The sequence below is a fragment of the Pseudopipra pipra genome, chromosome 2, assembly GCF_036250125.1.
Source record: "Pseudopipra pipra isolate bDixPip1 chromosome 2, bDixPip1.hap1, whole genome shotgun sequence".
NCBI lineage: Eukaryota > Metazoa > Chordata > Aves > Passeriformes > Pipridae > Pseudopipra > Pseudopipra pipra.
In genome coordinates this window covers 23,344,947-23,371,578 of record NC_087550.1, presented here as the reverse complement: position 1 = coordinate 23,371,578, position 26,632 = coordinate 23,344,947, and the positions used below count along the sequence as shown (strand labels likewise).

The following is a 26,632-nucleotide window of genomic DNA, read 5'->3' as shown; positions in this document are numbered from 1 at the left end:
AGGCACTTTAGGTATGCCATGTAAGTGTTATACATGTATTGGAATAATTTTGAAAAATTCTGTAAAGTACAAGAATAAAAAGAATGTGAAATAGGCTCAATTTTGTTTTGTTTTTCAAAATAAAAAATGTTTTGAATGTCACTTGACAAACATCGACTGAAGATACTGAGAAAAGCTTTGGAACTGATATTTTGTCAGGGAATGTAATAAACAGTAAGGGTCCTTTGTTACAATACTGAAAATACTTCACCAGCAGAAAAAAAATGCTTTTGGTGTGAGCATGTATTTTTGCAAAAAAGAAGTTTGGTATTTACTGAAGTCTTAGCATCTGTCGTAGCTACCTCATTATGAAAATATTGATAGATATATTGACAAATTACACGGCAGAAGAAATACGGAAAGCTATAGGTTATTGATTGCAAAAAAGTTTTCTTGCCTTTTGGTGACCTTTTCTTTCTTAACTGGGGTATCAGAGGCAACTGGAGATCACTTGTCTTGGGAGGTTATCATTCATCCTTCACACTGATGCACTCACCTGTCTGTTGATTTCAGAAAAGCGCATTTCTGATAAGTGTGAATGCTTCACTTGTTAGAGATCAAAAGCAAGTGTAGAATTGTACCAGGACTGCTTATGGGTGTTTTCACATAGGGCTGATTCATGTCAGGCTAAAGGATTTTCCTTTATCTGGCCCTTTCAAATGTCTGCTGGTGTAGCTTTGATTCCCTTTGTAAGTAGGAGCATGAAAACCAGTATAGTTTTCCTCACAACTAAGGACTAAAGTCAAAATCTTCTTTCCAGTGGTAATGTCTGAATCAGTACAACCAAACTGGCTACAGCTATAGCTAGATAACTGGGATCCTTGCTCAGAGCTGCTCTCCAGCTCTTCAAGGAAAGCTTGGATCTGCTTTGGCTGATTGGTTCTCCTTTGGTTCCACCTGCTGCTCACATGCACTGGGCATCCTTCTCTGGGGCTTCCAGCTAGCATTGTCTAAGCACAGGCTGGAAAGGCTGCATAATTCATGAGGACATAGCTAACTTATCTGTCTCTTGAAAACTGTCCTGAAAGCATTCCTACACTCAAAAGAAAGATCCTACTTTGTCTTTTGGGTATGGTAAAATACAAAAGGTTTTGGGAGGATTTGCTGTATGTTTTGTTGCAATTGTCTCCATCGTGAGACTTCAGGAATTATGAAAGCTCCTTTCCTTCTGGAGGAGCCTCAGCTGAAATCAAAAGTTAAAGGAAGGATGGGCATTGTGCATATATCCCTAATGTTGCATCTTTTGTCTACCGAAGTATTTGTAAGCTTAACTCCATCACAGATACATTTTAGTGTTTTCTCTACATGTCTTCTTTTTTTCCTTATTTTTTGTAGCATTAGGTATACTTAGAAATACATGTATTACTTATACACTCTTCTCTGTGTGTCAAACAGAATTTGTAAGTCATTTGTGTGAGCAGTACACAGTAAACCATTTTCACACAGTGTACTAAATATTAAATATACAGCATAATCTGCTAATAAAATGTTGCTAACATAAGTAGGCCACCTAAATTAGAGACTAAGCCAGCTCTGTGATTAACTGTCTCATCTCCTGAATTGCACCTTTGGAAGGCTTTGGTAGGCAAAATAAAAGTATAGTACATAAATATCGACAAAATTTTTAAGATCTAAAACCAGGAAAAAACCAAATTATGTCCGACCATTATAGCAATTAACAGTAGATGAATAAATGTGTTATCAGATGTCATACTGTACACATAAGTAGCAATGATGAGGGAATATTAATATGTGAATACCTTGTTGAATATTATCGTATTGCTCTTGTGAAGACTTTGCTTGTGTGCCAAATTTTAGAATAGATTTTTAGTGACATGTCTCACGTGTACAGCTTCAGTGTATATGCATATGTCTTCATTAATCCAGGGCTTCAAAAGCAATATTATAGAATGATTTCCATGAAATGCTAGTTAAGAAAAATTGTTGAGATTCCCAACCATGTTTCTTTTGTGATGATGATGATACTACCGTTCAGAAAAAAAATTATGACAGTTTGATGGCCTGAGGTTCCTGAGAAGGACATGGCATTGTTTTATACTACTGATTGTTGGGGACTTCAAAGGGTATGTGCTAATTTCAGTAGGTAAAGAAATGTCACTTGTTTTATCCAGCAAGAAACTTTGCATTTCCCTCATTTTCAGCATATCATCCAGGAAGGCTGTCTCTTATCAGCACTGAATTAAACAGAACAATGTGTCAGAAGGAGATGGACCCAGCTGGAGGTCAGGCCTAGAAGAGCATCTTGTCAGAACCTCAGGGTCCAGTGGCGATGACCTTTTTTAATATTTAGAGGCACAGATAAGATTTCCTTTGGCATGGTAGCTTTATTCCATAAAGGAAATGGGATTGTACCTGGGACTGTTTTATGCCTCATTGTAGAATTTCTGTCTGGTATCTTCACCAGGTTCTCCCTCTGAATCTAGCTTCTTCCTAACAGATGTACAGAAACAAGAAAAGGTGCATATGCCTCACAGGAATCTTGTTTTTGCTCAGCTGCAAGTCAGAAACAGCCGTCTCATTCACTAGCAAACACGTGAATACAGGATCTTTATACTAAAACTTTTATTTCTCTATTTAAAATTCCAGCATGGTTTGGTGAGAGGAAGGTATTTTGGGGTTAATAAGAAATGTGTATTCTTCAAAACAACCCCACCTTCAAAAAAAAAAAAAAATTCCACAGCCTTATAAAATACCTGTTTTGTGTCCTAAAATAAAGCATGTATTTCATGCTCTAAAAGTCTGAGGTTTGTAGCTGAAAAAGATTAAGTAAATAATTCAAAATTTGTTATGTTTACTTGTTAATAATTAAGCAGGTTAGTCTCTGTGCTTTTTATAGACATTGAACTTTATTTATTTATTTTTATTTACTTGGCTCATGTTCTGATTTTTAAATCCAAAGAAGTTTCTGCCAAGGAAGAGTTCACGAGAGAAAGGGCATCAAGGAGTTAAGCGCTGCACAGGAAGCAAATTCTGCAGGGACACATAGCCTCTGGAGAAAATGGAGAATTGTCATCTCTCGCTTCCCTTCTGCATTCCTCCAGACTAGTCTCTAGTGCTTTGAGGGAATTAAATTTTAAAGGTGATAATGATTTTTCAGACAAAAGCGGCACCTTTGATTCCTACTTTGTTGTTGCCAGTGACCAGAGACAGAGAAGTCTCTCTTCGTTATGAGGTGACATTTGGTTCATCTCAGTCAAAGGAAAGTTTCAGCCTTGTTCTCTTTCAGAAATAGAACAAAAATCTGAAGGAAAAGATCAGGTAACAGACACATTGTGTGTCTGTTTTCTTGTTGTTTGAGTGAGTTACAGTCTGGTGTAAGCTGACAGATGAAAAAGTCTGAGTCTTTGTCTTTTGAAAAGGTACAGAGAGGCCAACAGCAGGTGAGCTGCTCTCCCAGACATATTTAGAACCGTCCATTGAGAGATTGCATCCTGTGGCAGGTGATAGTTTAGTCCAAGTAGATCAGTCTGGGCACCTTTGCCTTTGGTGGAAATTAACAGGCCAATAGTTTCCCAGGTTCCCTTTGAATCTCATATCTGTCACTTGAGAAAGAATGTACTGAGAAGTAAAATAATTCTGTGTTTTCCATGCAGTAATTTTTGGTTGCTGTTAACATAGTCTAGACCTGAACGTAGACTGAAACAGAGAAAGAAAAGAAATTTAGATTCAGGTTTGGTTCCCCCTCCTCATTCCCTTCCTACCTTAAGCAAAGCCATTGCCTAAATTTTTTTAATGTTTGAACTGTTCCTTTGGTCTTGGCAGAATAAGATACTATTTGATAATTTCACTTACCTTTTCCAAAGGGGAGAGAAAGCACTGAGTAGTGTGAAAAGTCAGTTGAAGTGATCAGCACTAAAAGACAAAAGCTGCTGAAATGTGAGAGTGATCTTTGGACTGTATATTGAAAATCAAAGATTTAAAAAGACTGTTTAAGTGAGAATTAATAGCCTGATTTTGTTGACAGTTGAAGTCTTCATCTGTTACCATGGCACGTTTTAATTCACTGTCTGCATTGGTATTTCTTTCTGAAGAAATACACAGGCTTTTTGCTACTGCCTCTGATATTAAAAGTGCCATTTGCTTCTCATGTTCCAGGTTATGATTTCTGTTTAAGTAAAGTTATAGTACATTAAGGTAAGAGGAGGTTAACCTGACAGAAAGTGTTACAGATGTTCTCCTTTCTTCATCACGTGACTGTTGCCTTCAACAATAGTTTATCCTGAGCCTATACAGTTAATCCAAGTCTTCCATGGAGATAAATATGGGCAGATAGTATTTTTCAAATAGAATTTAGAAGTGCAAGAAGTATTTAAATTGGTTTCTAAAAGACTTTTTCAAGTGTTAAGAACGGAACTGTAGCAATGTTGTTTCTTTAAAATGTTTCCATACATGTATGAAGCTTTCTTCTCTGCAAAAAAGCCAGTTCATACCCAGTTCATTGTCTTATACTTGCAGACTAAGTCAATGGTCTGCTTTGGGCAGTGGTCTTCAGAAATTCCTCAGACTTTGTCATTATCATGGAATTTAATACTAATTTAATAATAATCATTTGATTTATTCTTTTTCCCCCCCCCAGACAGACAAGCTTGACTCAAGTTAAAGATATCTCAATTGTAGTTATCATTGGACCAAAGTCCATGTCACAAAAACCATTACTACATTTGGTAATAATTGATCTTTGATTTTAAGTCCAATGAAAGGTTGAACCAGCCACAAAACCTGACCACTCAACATGGTCCCTCAGTTCAAAGTGAGGGGTAGTGGTGAGCCTGTGTGAACCAATCGGTTCTCCTGACAGAAATATTGCCTTGAAAATGAAAGGATTTGAAGCTCTAAGCCTACCAGATAAGACTTTTCCATGAGCAGTAAATTTGTACACTAGTCTTTCAGTCTTCTTTTTAGAGCATTGCTGTGATGCATTGTCCATTTTCGAAGGACATACTTTGCCCAAGCTCCATGCCAGGTTGACTGAATCTCAAAACAAACCAAGAGATTTACGGGTAGTCTCACAGTGAATCATTGTCTGAAATCCTTTTGGCTCCTATATTTGCAGCATTCATCAACAGTGATTCCTTTCATTCACTTGCTACCAGAGTTTAATTTGTATGTATGATGACTGTGTTTGGAAGGAATTGAACTGGAGTGATGCTAATATGATTTATTTTACTCTTTGAATTTTGTTCTTAAATATAGAATCTTAAAAGAGAAGATCCTCATAGATACCATGCTACAGTATTTTCTCCCCTCACCATGAAAGCTCTATAACCTTGAGGAAAAACATAAATAAAATTGACACATTATTTACATTTTCTTGAATGGAATGTATTTATCTCGATTTCACTTAATCTGATGATAGGCCACTGCATAGTGTTTTTTCATTAGTAGCAAATGTCAGAAGTCCATGCAGGGTGTAAGGCATCAACATACTGAAATGAACAAGTATGTATAGTTCTTTCTTGTTTGCATTTGAACAGCAGTACAGTATGCTGGTTTTACTGTACAAACAACTGGCAGAGTGAAGAGGCATTTTTTATTTAGGACTGTTTAAGTTATCCATTTTTGTATTTCTTAGTTCTGTGGTAGGATTGGATATTGAAAAAGAAGATTTAATAAGTGTATCTCATTTACTTCACCCTTGAAAGCACATTTTTCTAGGAAATTACCATGATCCACCTCAAGCCTCTCTGAGGATTGAGATGTACTTATGTTTGTGATGCCAGCAAGCCTATTGTGAGCCTATGATGTAACTTTCATGTTAAAGTTAACTTTCATGTAAAAGTGAAAAAGCAAAAGTGGTTTCCTGAGTTGTGTGCATAGTTTTTCACTCCATTATGTCAGATTTCGAGCATATTACTTGATTACATGATATCATTTGAATCACTAATAAGCTGTTGATCTAAGCTAAACCATTAAACATGGAGGTTGGAATTGAAAACAAAGTGAATGCCTGGAGGTAGCTGGTTTTGTCCAACAAATTGCCATCTCAACTATAAGACTTGATTAATTTAAACCATGTATAAAAATAATTTTAAAAACTATGGCAGAAATGTTGCCACTAATTAAACTCAGATGTTCAAATGTTTAGAAAGGATCAATTAGTGATTGTGAAAATAAAGTAACTGTAACAGTTATAAAGACTCTTGTACGACACTTTCTGGCAAAAATCACAACTGACAAGAGAGTAGCTGGGTACGTCATGAGTACTTGTACAAAATTTCAAATGACAGTAGGCCTGAGAAGAGAAACTGAAACTTTTGACTTGGATTTAATCCTTTGCAGAGCTTGAGTCTAAACACCAGTGGAGGTCTGACTGATCAGTGGATCTTCAAATACAAAATGTTCTTGTTCACCCTGTGATCAGATTTTCCCATGTTCTTTCCATGCTTTTCAGCTCTTCCAGGTTCACCAGTGCCACCTTTTTTTACTGGGCTCACTCATAAGAGCCATGTAGTGTGCCAGCAAGTGCGGAGTTGTTCACTTGTTAGATGAGGTGGACATTAAGGGAACAGTGCTGTTTCATACCTAACAGTATCACTGAAATCAAACATATCCTTGTGCAATACATCCAGCAGCATTTAAAGGTCAAACTCCTGTCCTCATTACTCCATTTTTTAGGTCTTCTGTTTTGCTTTATTCATTGTCTGTGCAGAACTGACAGACTATTCCAGACCATCCTTATGGATGTCTGTCCAGTGTGTCTCTCTATTCAGACAGCTGCAGGCCTTAGGAAAGCTGAAGCACATGTTAGACAGCCTTAGATCAAGCAAAATAAACCTTCTTCCCTGAAAACTGTGGAAGCTGCTACCGAACAGACTATGCTGAGTATGCTCAGAACCAACACACATAGGCTGGGAGATTGCCACGGGGAAATTTCCACGAGTACTGAAGCTGAGGCATTGTTTGATTGTAATCATCAGAGGTAGAAGGCACCCAGAAAACAAGAGGAAAAGGACAAGATCTGGAAAGAAATTGTGAGCATGTCTCAGAGAAAGAAACAGAAGCATCCCTGTAGTAGCAGGAACGGTAGGAAATCAAGCTTGGAAACGCCAAGCCTGAAAGCCTACTGGTGTTACACTTTTTTGAGATCTTTCTAAGTAAGTAAGGGTGCTCCGAAGATCAGTTCATTTCTGATAAGTAATCTGTTCCTAACAGTAATCCCAGTCATTAAAATGTCTTTGTGGCTAGCTATGTAACCCCCCCACTAGCAAAATATAAAAAATAAAAATTATTTTTAATTTCTAAATTATTTTAACAATTTATCTAAAATATTGTTTCACAGAAAAAATTGGTTTTTTATATTATTAAAGAATACCAGTAGTCTTAGTTAGTCCTGCCATACTCCAGCTGGCATTAGCTTTGAACACAGGCTCTTAGGTGGAAGGTCAGCACTTGAGGGGAACAAAGGAATCTCACTGCTTCTGCAAGGAAGTAAGAAGGCTGGCTGAAATGGATTTGAGCACTGTAATCTAAGTGAACCTCTTGTAACAGGAATTGGAAACTATACCATATTCTGTACTGGTGAAGGACAATGCCCAGGTCTTACTTTCAGTCTTCAAAATGCTTACTCTTTCCTTTGCTGTGTGCCAGCAACTTCTGAACATTTTGGTAATTAGCAGTCTATGGTACTAAGTCTCCTTTTAGTTCTTTTTTTTTTCCAATGCTGCCTATGGAGAGGTTTTCTGAACATTTTAGTAATTAAAGCCATTTATAGTTGAAAGATGTGAAGACTTCATACATATTTTTTCATTTAAAAAAATAAAAATAAACCAAAAAAACTCTTCAGACTCTTGACTTGTTAGAGTACTTAACTGTAACTTTTTCCAAAGTGCATTTGAAGGACAAACATAAGTGGCAAAACTTTGATTGTGACACTCATCCCTAAGAGGAATGAAACTACACTTATTGGAAAAAATGAGGGTTGTTTTGGTTTTTTTTTTTAAGCTTGGAGTGTTAGAAATCTCTCCCTATTAATTTGGTGTCCAGCTGTATAACTGTTCTCTCTGAAGCATGTGTTTAAAATGACATTTGAAATACTGGTACAGTTTATTGGTTTGTCACCTGTGTACTACATGTGAATGTGTAGGACTTTGTTTTGTCTTCCCTCAGATAGCTGTATGTTTATATATATATACAGTATTCCACCCACTTTCCCCACCGAACAACGAGCTATTTGACTGTTACGGACACTCAAGGTTTTTTGTGTGCAAATCCCTAAACATAAGCATTTCTTTTCTTTACAGCAGCACAAGAGAGAAGTGTTGAGAGCTGCTCTTAACCCTTTTGGAGTCCGAAGTCAAAAGGTAAACCCAAATGCTAATTTTTATGTTTCTGAAGGTGTTGATACCATAATTGTTTGGAAATGCTGTTTCCTTATCACATTTGAATGGAGATTTCCCACAGGAGAAAAGCAGGGATAAAGTAAGAAGAATCAAAACATTATTAGACCTCTTTAAGAGCCACCAGCATATCTGGGCATAAATTATACAGGTAAGTTACAACTGGTAAACTGCAATTATCTGTTTTACTTAATATGAAAACATCGGTGTTAAGAGTCAGTGGGACTTTCAGTAGGATTTAATATTGCTAAGGATTTAATGATTTTTGTCTCACTATAACTTGATAGTTTTTATGATATATAAAGTTTTTTCAAATTACAGTAAAACAAATCCTGTAGCTCTTTTCTCAGGCAAGAGTCCCTCAATGGGAGTTTTGCCTGAGTGAGAACTGAATGAGGTCTAAATAATTAGCAATTAAAATATTCAGTTATTGTGCTACTGTATATAACAAAGCACTGGAGGTATTAAAAATTGCTAATCTCCTCCTTATTAAAATGTTAACTGCTAAACATAATACAGTTTTGCATTTTCTATCATTCATTTTTGCAGTTCATTAGTAGAGGTGAAATGTTTGTGACAAATAGTCATTTGAACTTTTAAGGGATTGACTTTGTTTTCCTGGCATTTTAGTTAGTATTTCTGACTGAGTTAATTTACAAGCAGAAGTCTTTGTGGAAGCCATGGATTTTAGTCAAAAACTTGATCATGTACAGAGAGAAACTTCTAATATGCCATTCATGTGTATTTGCAGAAGAAAGCAGATGGTAAAGCTACTCATCAGGAGACAGGCCTAGGCAGTTTAGGTATCCAATTTGTATACATTTTGATCATCAGCTTCTTATAATGAACTCCAATAACAGGTTAAGGATTGTCCATAGGTCAATTTTCAGTGATACACTGGCTTGTGAATAGTACAACAACAGGCTAAGGAGCAAAGTTGTGCACCCAGGTCTGTTAATTAGCACATGAACTCTTTATTACTATGCTAGTTAATGTAGTAGACTGTGCTCTCATCCTGCTTCACTGGGCAAAAGAATGGGTAAGATGCATCTCCTGTCCCCTTCCTCACACAGTAGCAGAGGAAATGTGGAAAGGGACAATGGTATTTGATGGGTGAGAAAGGAGTGGTAAGTTAAGGTGTTAACTGGTAGAGGAAGAAGGTGAATTAATGAAAGGATTTGGTGGCAGGTGAATTTCCCAAGGAAGGGTGACACCCTCAATGCTATTTTTCCCACAGTCACTCCCTGGAGTAGATTTTGTTACTTATTATGCCTAAAGGTTTTTTTTTCTGACCTTCTGTAGAGCCGTTTTAAACCTAGTCATTTAATTGTGCAGTATAACTTTGTTGGCAATTCAGACCATGAATCTGCAAGGATTTACACATGTATTTCTCTTACAGCATTGTGAGTAATCCTGTTGAAGTACATGAGATTAATTGCAGGACATAAAGTTAAGCATGTGTATTTGTTGTAAAAGAGGTGTAGTTGCATTTATTTATTTACTTTCAGGGTGGGAAATTATTTTTTAAAATACATAATTACATGGAATTTTCCACTAATTTTGTGGCAATTAAAGAGTTGGTGGATTGTAACAAAATAAGCTTTCTGCTTGTTCCCAAAATTCACATTTTTGTCAGGTTCTCTGCTGTAAAGTGTGGGAAAGAATAAGCTGCTATCATTTTCCTTTTTACATGGACAGTTAAACATCTAGCTAGAATGAGATGATCATATAATTTATTATAGAAGAGTGAACAGGACAGAAATCAAACAGGAAGGCAAGTGTACTTGTGTGGACTCTTGTTTATAATTTCATCAGATTGGTGCACACCTCAGACATTTTATTTGGTGATAAGATATGCAAATTATTCTGGACCCAGCAGCAATACCTTCACCCGAATGTCAAAACTGACAGATTTTTAAATCAAACCTCAACAACAACTTGTATTTTAAAGCAACTATTCCTAAGATATAGCTACCAACTATAGATGAGTAAGTGCAGAATTGTTTCCTACTTTCCTTCATGCTATTTTCCTTCTTCTCGTTTTACCTCCATGGAGGAACAGGGTTGCAGGCTCACCTGTAAATACTGGGTGTAACTATGGGCAACGATGCAGAGGAGCTATAAATGTATATGGAAGTATGTGCAAAGCACAGGAATGCAGTTTGAAAGTGGGGAGCCTTATGAAATGAGGTGTATCAGAGAAGATATCTTCTAGTTTTCCAGATGCCTACATCACATCTTCCATATCTGTGAAGGAATGGGCAGCACAAACTCTTCATTTCAGTTGCTTTCTCTGTCTTTGGTTTTAGTTTTATTGCATTTGTGTCCTTAAATCAGAATGTGGTAGTAGAAGTCCATGGATACAGTGGAACATTTAGATGATAGCTTTTCCACGAGATTGAAAACTGAAATTCCTCAAAGCTGTGGATGTTTAGCTGCTGGGATTTTGGTTTTGAATGTACATACAGTCATGACAGAAAGGGTGTCACTGAAAATGCAGCTTGAGATTTAAATGTTAGATGTGTTTATTTTTGGAATCCTTGTTCCACTCAGTGCCCACTGCCTATAAAGTGATAATCTTGTGTATTTTCCCCAGATTCAGTTCCTCCTCTTCTCTCTGTGGATGAGTGCTCACAACTGTGTCCAAACGCTTCTATCTTAAGTTTTCCTAGGGCTTTTTTGGCTTGTTTTCTTCTTGTTGTTGTTTTTAGTGTGTGTACCTAATTAACCAGAAAGCTATCTGGACTGGAAACATTCAACAAAGGGTAACAACTTAAGTACTCCTGTATCTGTGCAGTGTGTGTGTGTGAGAGAGAGAGAGCTGTGATTAGAGAGGTTATGAAAGATCGTTTTTTGTTTTTGATTACATGCCTGCTTATGTATGTTGTTCTGTCTCTCTGCCTTCTCTTATTTTTACTTGGCCACTCTGTCCTAACAAATCCTCCTCTATGACAGATTAAAATTTCTGGTCAGATGCTTTAGATAGTTACAGCTTCTTCCAGGTTGGATTTTGTTATCCACATTTAAATAAGAGTAACATTTTTGTTTTCCTGCAAAGTGAGGAAAAGGATTTCTGTGTGTTCCTGATTGGAAAGACACAATGTAAGTCCCATAATACATTATCAGAGACCTGAGTCCTATAGCTTTCAGAGTCCCCCAAAGTACTCTTCGTGGAAAAAGACTTCCAAAACACTCAGGGCTTACTGCTTGTGCAGATTTAGGCCACTGCAGAACATTTTGTTTACAGCAACTAATTCTAGGACCTGCTTTGGTGTTGTGGATACTTAACTCCTACCCACTCAAACAGAGGCACTTCAAAATAATTAAAGTAAATGAATAATCTACACACAGAGCAAACCCTTTCAGAGGGAAAGTGGGTTTATTGAAAGAAAAAATTTGCTTTCTTTTTGGTTTGTTTTTGCTAAATAGTTTATTTCAAGGTCTTCTTAAGTAAGAAGCAAATGCTTTTGTTGGAAAATAAAAAATAAAATTGAATTTTTGATTGTCATTTCTGCAATGGCTGATGAAGTTAAATCATTGAAAGCTAGAAAAAAAAACAGATGGAATTTGTCTTTTCAAGCGAAAGTCTGGGTAGTAGTGTATTGCCCCTGTGCAAAAGCTGACTGAGGTAGCACTGAAAGAAATACAGCAGGTGTTGTGGTATGTTCATTTTAATGCTCTGCTGTAAAGGAATTTGAAAGATTTGAAAGTATTTTGAAAGAATTTCTGGACATTGTGGGAGACTGCAGGGTAAAAGCACCAAAGGAGGGGAATCAGCCGTGATGACTTTGGTTTTTCCCTGGTTGGCTATAGGTGAAAGACTCATGGTTTAATCTGTCACCTAAATGGATGCCCTTTAACCATCTGTTGCAGTCCTGATGCCATGGTTGCAGTTATCAACATTGATACTTCCCAGTTGCCATAAGAGTTGATGACTTGCTGCTGTACAGGGAATAATTGCCTAGATGTGATAACCTTATTAACCAATAACCTTATTAATCTTACCAAAACCTATGCATTCATATTTGATAAATTGAAATCTGTCATATTCTTTCAACATCAAGCTTCACAGGAAATCTCAGCACCTGCAGAAGTCTTCCTTATATGCAAACTTCAGGAGGGGAAATTCAGCTTCTTTCTTATGTTGACACTACATTTGCTGTTTTTTTCAGTTCTGAATTTGATTCCAGGCATCCACCAGGTATTCCAGAGGGAGAGGTGACCAGCATCACAGCCTGCAGTACTGCTGCTCCACTTGTCTTGAATAATATCCCACTGGGCTAGTTAACCATTACACTGACTCTTTCCTGTTCCTTCATTGCTGATTTCTGCCCAGGGGACATGGGTTACTGCAGTCTGGCTGCCAACACAAAGTTCAACATTGTGCATGTGTATTAATGTTTATCTTCGTGCATATGTGTTATGTTGTTCAGCACATACTCCAGTAAAGCTAACAATGCAAGGCCAGTGTGCCTGGTTTTTCTATTTAAAAAGCAAAAGTTGGAGGGCCTTCCCTCCTTTACCATTTTTGAAAATGAATGTGAAAGGATTTTCTTCTCTAACCAACACACTGGCACAACAGGTTTCTGCACTCAGCACTTGAAAAGTGGAATTTCAGGATGCTAAAATTTGGTTTTTTAGAGCATGTGGTCAGTGATTCATGTTGATCTGCCATGGGCCATGACCTGATACTTCTCCTATGAAAAAGACAGTGTCCCTGTTCTCTGGGAGGGAAAAAGTATGGGTGAAGAGTAAATGTCAGGGAAGTCTTTTGAGATTCAGAAGAAGGTATGGTATACAATGGTTTTTCTTAAATGTATGCCAAGGTCAGTTCCTTTCAGTCATTCTTATTTTCTTCTTCATCTGAACTGCAGATTATCTGGAGGATATGGCACAGGTGACACTTGGCACTTTTGCCACATGGAACATGATTTGGTTTTAAATTCTTTCTTCTATGCCAGTGAGTCAGTTTACTGTCATTGGAAATAATAAATAGCAATTCTGTTCTCCAGGTGTCAGATTCAGGTGTCCAGAGAGATTAAAGTACTGATCTTTAATGCCTCTGGTGTTTGTTTTGGGGAAGTTAATTTTGTTCAGTGAGTAGCTCAGGACAGTGAATTTTTTTGCTGCTTCTGGTCAGATTTCTATTCCATTGCCTTTTTAAAACCCAGTAGGCACTTGGTTTTCCATAAAAGTAGAACTGGGGCTGACAAGGAACTAATTTTAAAAGGGAGGGTTAAATCTTTTTTCTGGTGTTACAAGATTTTAACTTCAAACATTATTGTGTCCTGCAAAGTTCAATATATATACTTTTCACTGAGTAGTACTGTGAAATCCTTTCACCCTTCTCTCTCTCCCTCCCTCTCTCCTTCTTTCTTTCCCTTTATTTCTCTTCTTTTCCTCTATTTCTTTTTCTCTTCCTCTCTGTCTCAGTATCTCCCTCTTTCTCTCCCTGTCCCCTCTTTGTATAGATGGATGTCTGTTTTCCTGTTAGAGCTGAATCAGACATTTGTATGGGGACATGGTGGAGATGCCGCTGAACACCTTCCGCTGCCTCATTCATTTTGTAAACCTTCCAGTCAAAACCAACCTTAAGTTATGCAATAGTTGGATTAGCAGAGTAGAGTTACTGCATAACTTGGTGTTATCAGCAGTGTAGGACATTAAAAGACCAACCCCCTATTTCTTCTGTACCAGCAAATATAACAGCAGACAACAAAATGAGAGACAGCAAGAAGTCAGCAGCAGTGGGAGCTGGACCACTTATGTGGCAGCAGCACATTTTAATGCCAAGTAGATGAGGTAGACCATTTTGACTCTGAAAAGCAGCTTTGAGGCCATTTTAGTCATTCTCTTTGGTTCTTTTGAATCAAACTTGTATCATTCTTACTGATATTAATAGGACTTGGGGGATTATACAAGTCTCTATGCCTTCCGAAGGCATATCTTAAGGATGGCAGAGAGAATTCATGAAAGTAGGCAGAGACTCTTCTAAGAGACAAGCAGCTGAAAACATGTATATTTTCTGGCAAGAAATCAATACTGAAGAAGAAAATAAAGAAGCAAGAAATGTTGCTACTTAGTCACTCATAGAGCATTTTAATTACATAAGTTTTTATTAATCTGAATTGTGGTCATTTGCAGAACTTTGATCTTAGACTTTTTCCATCCTCTGAATTAAAATATCTTTACAATAATGTTTATAGGCACATTTAAATGTTTGAGGTTTTTTACGAGATGAGATTGCCCCAAGATCTCAGTATCTGTGTCTACATGTTCCGTGTGTTTCTTGTAACAGTTTTATTGGTATGTGGCTAAAACACAGTGTTCCAATTCCAACTACTTGACTGGGCTATAAACATGAGACACACTATTTCAATATAATAATTCAGTATAGTAAATTAAGATGCCTTGAGATTCTGGAGGCCACCAGACAATGTCTCTCAGGTGATCTCCTCCACCAAGACTGGAGACTCTTATCATTACTTCAGAGGTCATCAAGGGAGAGTGTCTTTCTCTTTGCCAAGATGTTATACTGCAGCAGAGATTCAGTTCATTTAAGGGTGACTGAAAAATAATATTTTTACCTGTTCAAAGTCTTTATGTTTGAGAAATAGCTTTTCTTTAGTTATTTTTGCAATTAGTTTAAAAAATCTTCATCCTCCTACTGTTCTTCATTGTAATTGGTGAATCTGAGCAGAGAGATGTGTGGAGGCAACACTGCAATGTGAAAAAACTGGTTATTATCCAGACTGATCCAAATAAGCAAGCCCATCTTCTTCCTAGGCTCTTCAGAAAAGTGTGGAACTTTTTTCCAACCAGTTGTCTGGGGAGGGGAGCTGCAGAGATTTTCGTAGTAATGCCTACATCTATCTATCTCTTAGGGAGATCTGCATGTGGATTTTTGAAGAGACAGTTACTCGTGTATGTACACTGAACATCAATGCCCTGCAGATAATCCTGTTGTCTCTAACTTGAGGACTGTGCTTTAGTAAAATAGATTAATGTTCAGTTACCCAAGCTTTGTTTATGCTTGTTTATTAACCGAAAGGCAGCATCAGCGCAGAAGTAACTTGAATATGCCCTCTCCTGGTGTTGACCAGTTGTATTAAGTGCTCTTTTCATTCTCCAGTTAGATTTTCCATAATCTATCCTTGAAATCATGAGCTGTTTAAATTTTCCAGATTCTGAGAGTCATCCTGTATTATTTTAAGTCATTAAATTAACCTAGATGCTGGACTTCTTATTGAAGAAGTAACGTGACCTCTTCTACTCCCTTCTTGGATACAAAACCTTCACCAATTTTTTGAAGAATATATGTGCCTGTAAATGATTTCTATCTCAGAAATAAGTCCATGTTTATCTGAGTATTGATTCCTTAAATGGCAAAAGAAATAATATATTATCACTTTGAAAACAGGTATCTTTTCTTTCTTGTTATGTAGCTGTTGGCAGTTTTGCCTAGTAGTTAAACTTGTGTTTACATGTTTAGATCACATTTTTTGGAACATGGCATTAAGAGGGAAAGACATCAGTTACAAAATCTCACTTCTCTTTTAGAAACCTTTTCCCTAACATCCAGTAATATGTTCAAGTTAGTTTGGCACATTTTAGGAATAATACATAAAAGTCTTGAGCTTAGATTTTGAAACTTGTATAGTCAAAGCATGTTGATCTGGACATAGCTTGCAGAATTAGAGAGTCTAGCCTTTAAATAAAATCTTACTTTAGTAACTGCTTGTTTGACAGTCAAGTAATTGTAAAATTGGTGGTTTCTAAAAAACAAAAAGCATGATTTAGCGGAAGTTTTTCCTGCTTTTTTCTAACCAGAGATTTTTTTCTTGAAGTCTTGCCAGTGACAAAGATAAGGAGGGAACATGTGGACTCATGCAGAGTGCTCACTAGGGCAAAAAAAAAAAAAAAAAGAAAAAAAGAAACCCCCTAAGTTTTGTCTGAGGAAATGTCACATTTCTGTGATATGAATGAAATGTAGAACTCGCTTCTTACTGCCTTAGAAAATGAACTAACCTCTCCATTTACAGAACAATTTCTCTGTGTGTTCAACTTCCATTTCTTACTAGAAATCAAACAGCTTTGTTTTTCAGCACTTCTCTTACAATCTTAGTCCCTCATGCACACACATAAAAACCCCTAAATCCATGTGTCCTAGGGAATCAGAGATTTAAGAAGGTACCTTTTTCATAGGTAGTTATAAATATGTATTAAAAAAATTCCCATTCCATGCATTTCTTAAGGGAATAATACATGAAATTACAAAGGAAAACGTTAGAGCAAAAAGTAATGAAGTAAACTCAAATCTAGATCTTCCTATTAGGAAGAAGCCAATTGAAGTAACAACATTGCTGAGATGCTAAAAACAGAGCAGTTGAAGTAGAACTAGGTTTCTATCTGAGGCTTTGCTTTTGACCTTTTACTAGTGTAGAATTCTAAGACAACATTGGTGTCATCTGCAGTTGCCTCTAGAATCCTTTTAGTTGTGGAAGATTGCTGCTCATAAAATATGAGTAGGACAAGAAGTCTTCACTTGTTTGTGTAAATTCAGGGTATTAATTGTTAACACAGCTTTCGATGAGCTAAAAGAACATAGTAACTCCTACAGGAAATATTTATGTGGATGATCCCTGAAAACCAGGAAAAAATGCTATATTTTATTTTATTCTATTTTATTTTTTCAGAGGAGGGGCTTGGGGAATGTCTGGGGTTTTTTTGAGTTTTGTCCTCTTTTTGCTAGCGCACTGCATACACCAAAATATGAGACAGTAAAACTTTCTCCTTACACAAAGCTGTCAATGTTTTAAGGCCATTCTGCTCCCTCTGAACCTGTATTGAAACAGGTGCCTCACTTGCTTGGCTCTCCTGGAGCAGTTTTATGGATTAAAGCACCACACGTACCCTGCACAGTGGCACTATTAAGAGTGTGGAATGAGGCTGGGAGAAAAACTCATATAGGAGCTACACACCTAGGTGCAGTTAGTAAACAGAGATAGTTACCCTCATTAAGCATAATTAAACCTAATATTGACTGTAAACTGTTACTTACCTTAAACTTCTCTGCAGACATTGTGGGAAAGGGATTAACTTAGCAGAGAGGTACACTAATTACTACCTTCTTCACATTAAAGTTACCATCAGCAAGGCCTATATTCATAAATAAAACATAGTAGGGGATGAGAGATTGAGAAATATGTAAATTCATTTGCAGAAAAAAAAGACCAAATTAAAAAAAGAAAGTTGAATGATGCTACTGGAAGCAAAATGGCACTCTAGCTAATTACCATGAAAAGTATGATAAATCATGGACGTGTATCCTTGACTTCTGACTGATAGAGCCTGCAGAGTGCAATCTCTCATGCGTAGCTGCCTCTGACTGATTTAAACCCATACCACTATCGGGTTTGATGGGAAAGCACAAAAGTGTGTTATTTTATTTCCTTGGGTATTGTTGCTACCTTTTTCTCCTAGAAATGGCTTGCAATTATTGTAAAAATACAGTCTGATTTCTGTTCTGCAGCAGATTTGTTGTTTGATGCAATTGACAAACAAAGGCTCCAAAGATGGTCTAGTTATGTTTTAATAGCTGCCTTTTCAAACACAATTGATCTGGTATATTGAGACAATTATAGAAATATAATAAAATGTCAAGGGAGGGGTTGCTTTTGCTTTGTTACACTTATTCTCATGGGAGAGATCTGGTGTCCCGCAGACAAGATCAGAAGTCAGAAACAGTTTAATTTATGAATTTCTGTTTCTTTTCTGTAGAATTTTAAGTGAGTCACGTCACTGCTCTGTGCTTCAGCTTTTTGATCTGTTTCCTCCCAAGTTTCATAGTTTTCTGCACTTAACAGGGACTGCACACATTTAGGATTATTCAGATGAGAGACGTTTGCAGGGTGAGGCCATACTATGTGTTACTGTGTCAGTGCTGTTACTGCTTAATCCTGTAAGTACTTTAAATTTTAATACATGATGATGATATGATTGCTGTTTGGGTGGTATTTTCTATTTTCCTTGGATATCTGTCCAGAGTACTTTTTTGGTTGAGCCACATCAGAATAAAAGTCTCTTCCTCTGGGCTAGCTCACACCAGAATAATCTGAGGACAGATTTATCCTGAAGTTCCTGAGCAGAGCATTGCCCAAGCCACAAGCGTAGGGGAAGCTTGAGTACACTAGTATTTAATGTGCAAGGTGGAAATTTAGCATCACAGTGGTATTCTTATTATGTGGATATTTTAACACAAAATTATTATTGGCTTCTACTAAGTATTATCCTTTAACTTTTTATGAACTTCCAACATTGGGCACTCCAGAGAGGGAATTTAATATTTTGTAATGGTCCTAGTATTGCATTTTGCTGAAAGAAGGAGTGGGAAAAGTGAAGTTGTTAGTTGAATATCTTCAGATAGATACTATCTAGTGAGTACCTTGATTGTTTGGTGTGGGGTTTTTTTCATTTCTTTTTGATTTCTCTTTTCTTCTAGAGACATTTACCCCTGTAATACTGATGTGATCTACAGGTAGGAATGTGTAGTTCCTAGGTATGAGTATTATGCTTCAAGAAACAATGCTTAGTAACTAACAGTGTTTTCCTGCTCTGGTAACCCTTATTCTTTTCAGCTTTTTGTGTAGCCAGCTGCAGTGTTTATAGATGCTATATTCATATGCCTTTCAAAGTTTCACTGAGTTTTGACAGCATAGGATTTGAAAGAAATATTTCAAAATTGTTTCAGAGCTGCAAGTTACTTTCAAGATTTACATGGCTAAATGCTGCAGTGACATACATGTCAAAACAGATAGTAAGCAAAGAAAAGAGATGTCCTCTGGGCAACAGTCCAAAATTATTACTAGCTAGCAAAATCACAGGTTAAAGTAAGAACAATTTAATGAAGTAAATACAAATTTAGGGGCTAGGTTGTTGCAGCATGAAAAAATATTTGCATCCCTTCTCTTGTTTAGGACTACAGAACTGCAGCAAGGAGCTTTCACCTGGGATTTACTTTGAGGAGCTATTTCTTCTGTCTCCTCCTTCAGGGAGATTTAGAAACACTCTGTTATGGGCTCGTAGCTTTTTTTCCTGGTTCCCTTCGACATCTTTTCAATGGGAAGAAAGAAGAGTCAGTGTATAGGAAACGGAGAAACAGACTTGGGACATGGAAGTTATGAGGCTGCATAGCCTTTACATTTCTGTTTATTATCAAGGTGCCTGTCTAGACTTCTCCAGGCTTACCAGCTAAATGTCATGGGGAGTCTTAGTCACATTGCATCTGTAACAGTGGACAGCCTAAATCCCAGGCAAGCATTTCAGCATTTGGCCTGTTAGTAGCAGCTGCATGCTTTTTCTGATTAGAAATTGAAATTGGGTATATATATATATAATGCTTCCTAGGGAAACATTGAAAACAAGTATTTTTGCTAAATAATAAATATTAGGAAAGCTCCATTACATAAGAAATGGGAATATAAACTCTAACCATGCTTTTGAGGAAGAAAGAAATTATTCTACTTTGTATGTTAGCATTCTAAAACCAAACTGTATTAATTCCCATCTACTGCCCATCCATCTGGTGTCCACTGGACACAATAATAATTGATCTCTTTGATCCGTTGTCAAACTCATTCCTTCAATTCTTTTAAGGGTGCTTTTGAGATTCTAGCAAAACATTTATCTAAGTAATAATAAACTTGAATCCCAGTCATCTTTGCAAAGTATAGGCCAAATTCTGTGAATTTATACTGAGCCAAAATTTCCACTGAAGTCAAAATTAAGAGCTTTGTCACTTGAAGGATTTCTCTCAGGCAGAAATTCCCTACTTACTTTCTTCCCCTGTGGTAAGGATGACTAAACATACTTATAGGTTGTTATCAAATTTAGACACGAAAAAATCCATTTTTAAAAAAGGCATATATTTTCATGAGCATTCTTTTGTGAAGGGAGTGTCTCATTTAAGCAATAATATTTCTTAAATAATAGTTAAATGAAGTATTTGAAGATTATAATTTTCATTTTCATCAATATCAGAACAGCTGGATCCCATCACTGACTCGAGACAAAATAACTGAATATGGACATATTTCTGCCAAGTATAATATAAAAATGGGAGGCCAAGCTTTAAAAGATGGATGATACTCTTCATGTGAATTTAAGTCATATTCTTAATCAACTGGTTTAAATTCAAGTTAGGCAGAACGTATCTGTTTGAAATACTCTTACATTTTCTACTGGATATGTAATAGGTTTCAAACATTTTTGTAGTGTGGATCTTACATGTGACAGTCAGATACACTCAGGTCCAAGAGAATGTCTGTAATTTCTCTATCTGAAGCTGTTCCTAGTGGAAAACTCTCTAGAATGACAGTAGTAGAGCTTCTGTCAGTGTCCTCATACTAGAACCTAATAGCAAATGTGCATAGCTGTGAGGACACTTCAGAAGCATCCTGGCATTTTCTTGATAGATATGAGTAGGTTCAGTTACTTGTCTTTTGGAATGTTAAATACTGCTGTGTTTTGAAACTTGCACTTTCTTGCTTCTCCTGTTTCCTATTCATTCCCTTACCTTTTCTTGTTTACTCTTATCCTTCCCCCATAGGTTGTCTTCTCTAATATCTCCTCTCCGTTTTCCTTCTTTCTTTGTTTCCTGTTTCTCAGTAGCTTTGCACTTTTGTGGCTAAAGCCCTGAATTTCATGGTCTGTCCTTCTGCGAGCAAAATGCCCACTGAAGTCAGTGAAGCCAGGGTTTATCTTCCCATGTTTTGGCCTTTGCTTCTTATGAAGTAGCTACATTATATCCATAGCAAACTATCTGTATTTTGGGATGTGCTTCAGCCAACATAAGGCCATTTATTTTACATTTACTTGTAGAATGAATCTACTTACTTCCAATCCCCCATTTGGAAGCTTGTTAGGAATGTGCATGCTGCTATAATATGCAAATTGTAATGAGTAGGTGAAGAATAAGTATGTTTTTGTCTGATAGGCTAGTACTTTTATTTCACCCATTTAAAGACAAGGATGGCAATCTGCTTATTTAATGTTCAGTAAGATCTCGGTGTTAAGTGTCCAGGGGGTATGAAGTGCTTAAAACAAAATAACTTAGGAGCTGAGGAGATAATTATCGATGAGAGGAAATACTGGGAAGGGCAGGGAATACAAATTAAGGCAAGCCAAGATAGATTCGGTGCCACAGAAAAACCCCTCCCTCAAATATGCTGACAATAACCTTCAAAAAGCTGGGTGAGTTAATGAAACTTTGCTGCATCTACAATGTTGATGCAAGTGATCATTTTACTTCTGCTGGATGTCCAAGTGTCTGAGCCCACCCTTGTTCTTTGGAGTCTCAACCTACACTTTTTTGTGTTGGGTAGAAAGTAGGAAGTGTTATTTCATCGGAGAAGAAGGGTTTTATTTGGGTGTTATGATTTCCTGTTAAGATTATTTCCTTCTGCAGTGAAATGGAACATATGGGCTTTTTACGCCAAGAGTATAAACTATGAGTGCCAGGTCATTGTAAAAGATAGTCCAAAGTAATATGCAGTCTGTAATTAGTCCTGTGCTCCCTTTCTTCCTTTGCTGAACCAAAAAAACCCTGACCACTTTCTCTATTAGAATATCAAAACTGAAGAATGTGTGTGTCTGCATCTCTGATATGCTGTTAGTCTGTAGCAGAATGCTTACAGATGAAAGTTGACTTACCCTCTTTCCCTTAGCATTTACTGTTGGCAGTGGGACTTGGGATTCCCGGTTAAACAAATTTTTGTCTGTCTCAGTTGCCTGTTCTTCTGCATGTCAGATCCATTGCATTTTTGATGCAATAGATTGTGGTGCTTTAAGGACATACTGTAGCTACTAGATGCCTGTGAGTTAACAAATTTTAAGTATTTAAATCACATAGGAAAATGAAAAGTGGTTTCTTCTGTGTTTGGAATGACTAGTAACTTTACAGCCATCAAATTGAGCTTGGAATGACCAATTGACCCTTCCACTCTGTATGTTGACTGCTGACTATAAATGAGAAGTCTTTCCAGTTCTGCCATGAGGTTATGAGACGTGGCTATGTAGTAATTAATGCCACTGTATCATTTTTTCACTGCTACAGAAATATAATATCAGATGCTCAGATGGCATCAATTGGCTTAGCTCCACTGAAGGCAACAAAATGCGATGCCAACTTATACCAGCTGAGGATCTGGCCCACAGTTAAAAGGAAAAAAGAGACAGGCTGCCAATATGGCAGGGAACATATTGAGATTTATGGTAGTGACTTAATCAGTAAAAAGTTCTGCTTGAAGTGGTTGTCTCTTTGCACATTCACATTAGTCACTTGAGCTGGAGACATTTGGAGCTCTAACACAGCCTGTGTGGGCACATTCCTGCTCTTCCACACTATTCCACACTTTATGCTCTTAAATATCTGAGAGCATCCCACCTCACTCCCATTCTTCTAGCTGGCAATCTCTCCTCACAGGTCTACCATAGATTTGGGGCCATACATTTTTTTTTAACATAATTTTAATTTGGATGACCCTGTTTTTTCACGTTTGCCTATATTTCTGGTGTTACTTTTGTAATCACACATAAAAATGAGGGGAATTTCACATGTCTCTGTTGTAACTCTCATCTAGCTGTCTTCCTATTTGCATTCAAGTATATTAATCTTGGTAGGAATAAGAAAATTCAGTTTGTTGCCTTTGTATTCAAATATGTATGTATTTTTTTTTTACTTGGAGATAAGTTAACTGTACCTAACGTAATGCTTGTAAATTTTTAGATGCTATAAATATGATTGAATAACTTGATGGATAGAAATTCTCCGTATTACAAAGTTAGTGAATGAAATACTTATTAAAGATGAAGTAGCTGTAGAATCTCCCCAACTTTTTTCTGCCTCAGTAATATATTTTGGCATTTGGTTTCTAATGAGTGCTGTCTCTAAACTTGTGAGCTATCCCCAGTTCTGATATCTTGGTTTTGATTGTTAACAATGTCCAGAGAATATAATCTTTAAGGTCTTGCAGTTTGCATGTTTGGTCCCAGCTGTAATGTAGGTTATTTGAGAAATTCTGTGATCCATTCTTGTAATATGAAGTTGAGGAAACACTTTGCTTCTGCACTAAAATCCCTGCCTTAAAAACTGTAACAATTGATTGATGACTTGGAATTTGACTACAATATGTATGTCCGGCCATTTTCGGGTTACACCTTACAAATAAATTTTTAAGCAGGATAAAGTTTCAGAAATAGAAGTATTTGCATATCTAAAGCCAGTAAAGTTTGTTGAGTTTTAACATGTAATGAATTTGCTCTTCTGTGCTCCAAAAGTACAGGAAAATAAACTAATCATTAAAACATCTATCCAAATACAAAACTCAGATGCAGTTTTTTAATAAGTTTCAAAGGATGCTTTGAATGACACTCAGTCTTACCAGGATATATTTTCCTGCACTTCAAAGTAAGAGTATATCTTCCGTGTGCATTTGTATCATGTAGGTGCTGAAAAGAATACTGAGGAGGTAGGACATGATGTTAATCTCTTTTTCTTTTAGTTTGCTAACTATTGTGTTTTTCAAAGAATCCGGTGCTACCTCAGCTGGAGGACTATTGACTGTCTTAGGAAAAAGTATAGGACTTTTTAGTATAGTCCGTCTCCTACTGAGGTCCTTGAAAATATTTATGTTTCAACCAACAGTTTTAAACTTAAAGCATGTAGTATCTTCAAATCCCTATGCTCATAATTGTAGTTGATTCACTTAAACATAGAAACACTTGAGAATACTGTAAAGTACCTAAAAGAATCACTAAAATATTGCAGCAAATGTTTAAATCAATATTGATTCCTATATTCTTGGTGTTTTTTCTTAGAAATAACAGTATACAAGTTTCCAAATGATAATACATTTTTTAAAGAACCTTAGAGTGGTTTGACAAAGTATCATTGTTCTCATTTGATAGATTCGATAGATGGGGAAACTGAAACACAGAACAGTTAAGTAATTTTCTCAAGGTTGTAAGATAATTCATGGCTAAACTAAGGATAGATTATTTCTTGACATTGAGCTTTTCATGCACTATTCCACTGCTTCCCTGTGTTAAAGAATGCTACAGTACCTTTATGATACACTTTAAAAAGAAACACAACTAGTGGTCTCATGTTTTCAAGTCTCTTTAAAAACCCTTTTCTTCAGCTGAACATCTTCATTTTCTATCCTGACCTTTTATCAAAATTAAATTTTCATACACACAAATCCCCCAGTAGAGAGGAAGACTGAATACCGTCTTTGACTTGCCTGGAATTAGAGTCAAAACCAGAGGGCAGAATGTAGCTAAAAAATATTGAATTGAAATTCTTATAAATGTACTTCAATGCTTCAAATACTGTTTCCTGTATATTGGACCAGAACAGAAGGTTAGTAGGAGATGGATGTCCCTAGTTATAAATAATTGTGACAACAACTAACAGTACAGTGCACTTGAAAGAACAGTTAAGTCTTGCTGCAAAATGCATCTTAACTACAAAAATGACAGCCTGAACGGTGCTGTGGATGGAGGGCAGCTTGTAGTCCTATTCAGAATAATAATATTAGCTTGTGTCTGTTTGAAATATCTCAGAATTTTGTAAATATCTCCTAGAAAGTAATCTGATGTTTCTTATTCCGGGATTATTTAGGGGTGTAAGAAGACAGTTGGTAAGAAATTTGAAGTCAGGTTATAGTACTTCTGGGGCAAGGTGTATAATTGATATTTTTTTTAAATTACAATAGCTTTTATTTTACAAACAGAGTAAGATGGCACACTTAGTGGTCTGGCTGGCACCAGTGAAGCCTGTGGTTAATCCAGTTTCTTATTTTACAGAATTGACTGCAGAAAAGGATACATTCTTCTTTCAGACTCCTCAAAGCTTTGCTGAGGTGCACACACATGCAATTTGAAGGAAAGTTTCAATTTACAGAGAGTGTAACTTCACCCTAAGATCATTGCCAAAATACTGAATCCTGGCCTGTTCTAGAATATCTAGGATCCTTACTTAGGGTTTAAAGAGAGTTTTTCGAATCACTGTTGTCATTAAACTCTATTGCACACTCTGTGCTTTCTGTTCTTGGATAACCTAAGAAATGTCTTTGCCTGCCTGTGAGTAGCTGGCAACAAATCTCAGCTGCATTTACATTAGAGTCCTTCCTAAATGTTCTCACCATTCTCATGCCAGTGTTAGCCTTAAGGAAGACATTCTCCAGCAAATGGAAAAACACAGTCTCCCCTACCAGTGGAGGCTGTATTATTAATTCTGGTGTCAAGTAGAATTGTGTGCATATATTGCTAGGGTTACTTGTCACCTTCAGCCCTCCTTGCTGAATAGATCTACATGTTGAACAATGGAATGAATAGGAGGTGTCTTTTGAGATTTTAATTCTCTTTTAGATAGGATAAGTTTCTGTTGTCACCATCTCTTTACCAAAGGGTCATTTTATTTGCCAAGTATGGGGGTGCATTGAGGATTGTCAGTATGATTCCTGTACTGTGTTTCAGCAGGAATTTCTGGGTTCCACATCTGTGGAACTGGAGGTGCACAAAGGGGACTCCAAAGCTTGTCAACTGTCAGCTGCAGGTGCTGTGTCATCTCAGGCACAGAGAGGGAAGGATGTACCCTACACTTAAAACAGAGAAACATGAAGTAACTTGTATTACTGTCTCAAGATCTTGGAACCAATCACATGAATAAAGCTGAAGTGGTAGCCAGTAAGATGCCTTCTTAGAAATTCATTCCTGTGTTTGCTTTCTGAAGTCTATGCAGAAAAAATTGTAAGAATCTTAACTGATGATTTTTTTTCCTGAAATAATTAGTCTATCAAGTCAAGAAGAAAGTACCTTTAGAAAAGAGAGAATTTTGAGAAATGAGCCTGTGTTGAAAATTTCTATAAAATTTTTAGCCCTTTACTCTTCAGCCTCTTGCATTTACTAGAATTATCCATTGTTTATCTCATTGAAAGTAAACTTAAGTCCCAGTTCATGAACTAGTCTTCTAGTCGAGCTAGAAGAGCCTTATACTCTTAGTGTTGAAGCACAGCTCTGATAGTAGATAACCAAAACTCAACCATGTAGGCCTTTTTCTGCTGGGGGATTTTTAGCAGCAAATTGAGATTATTTGGGTTATTTAATGCCCTCTCCCCTGCAGCACCAACAACATGTAGGACACTGTAATTATTCTTCACTAGGAAAACTGATGA

General features: G+C 36.8%; 1 protein-coding gene across 25 annotated transcripts in view; it reads left to right on the top strand.

Annotated features, from left to right (window-relative positions):
- ZBTB20 (zinc finger and BTB domain containing 20) overlaps positions 1 to 26,632 on the top strand; it is a 530,641-nt gene that overhangs the window by 79,572 nt on the left and 424,437 nt on the right. For 21 of the 25 annotated variants that reach the window (XR_010428062.1, XR_010428065.1, XR_010428067.1 and 18 more), the window contains one exon: positions 8,301 to 8,360. The gene's annotated coding sequence lies outside the window, so the exon portion shown is untranslated. The other 4 variants (XR_010428075.1, XR_010428064.1, XR_010428061.1 and 1 more) reach the window with 2 other exon arrangements.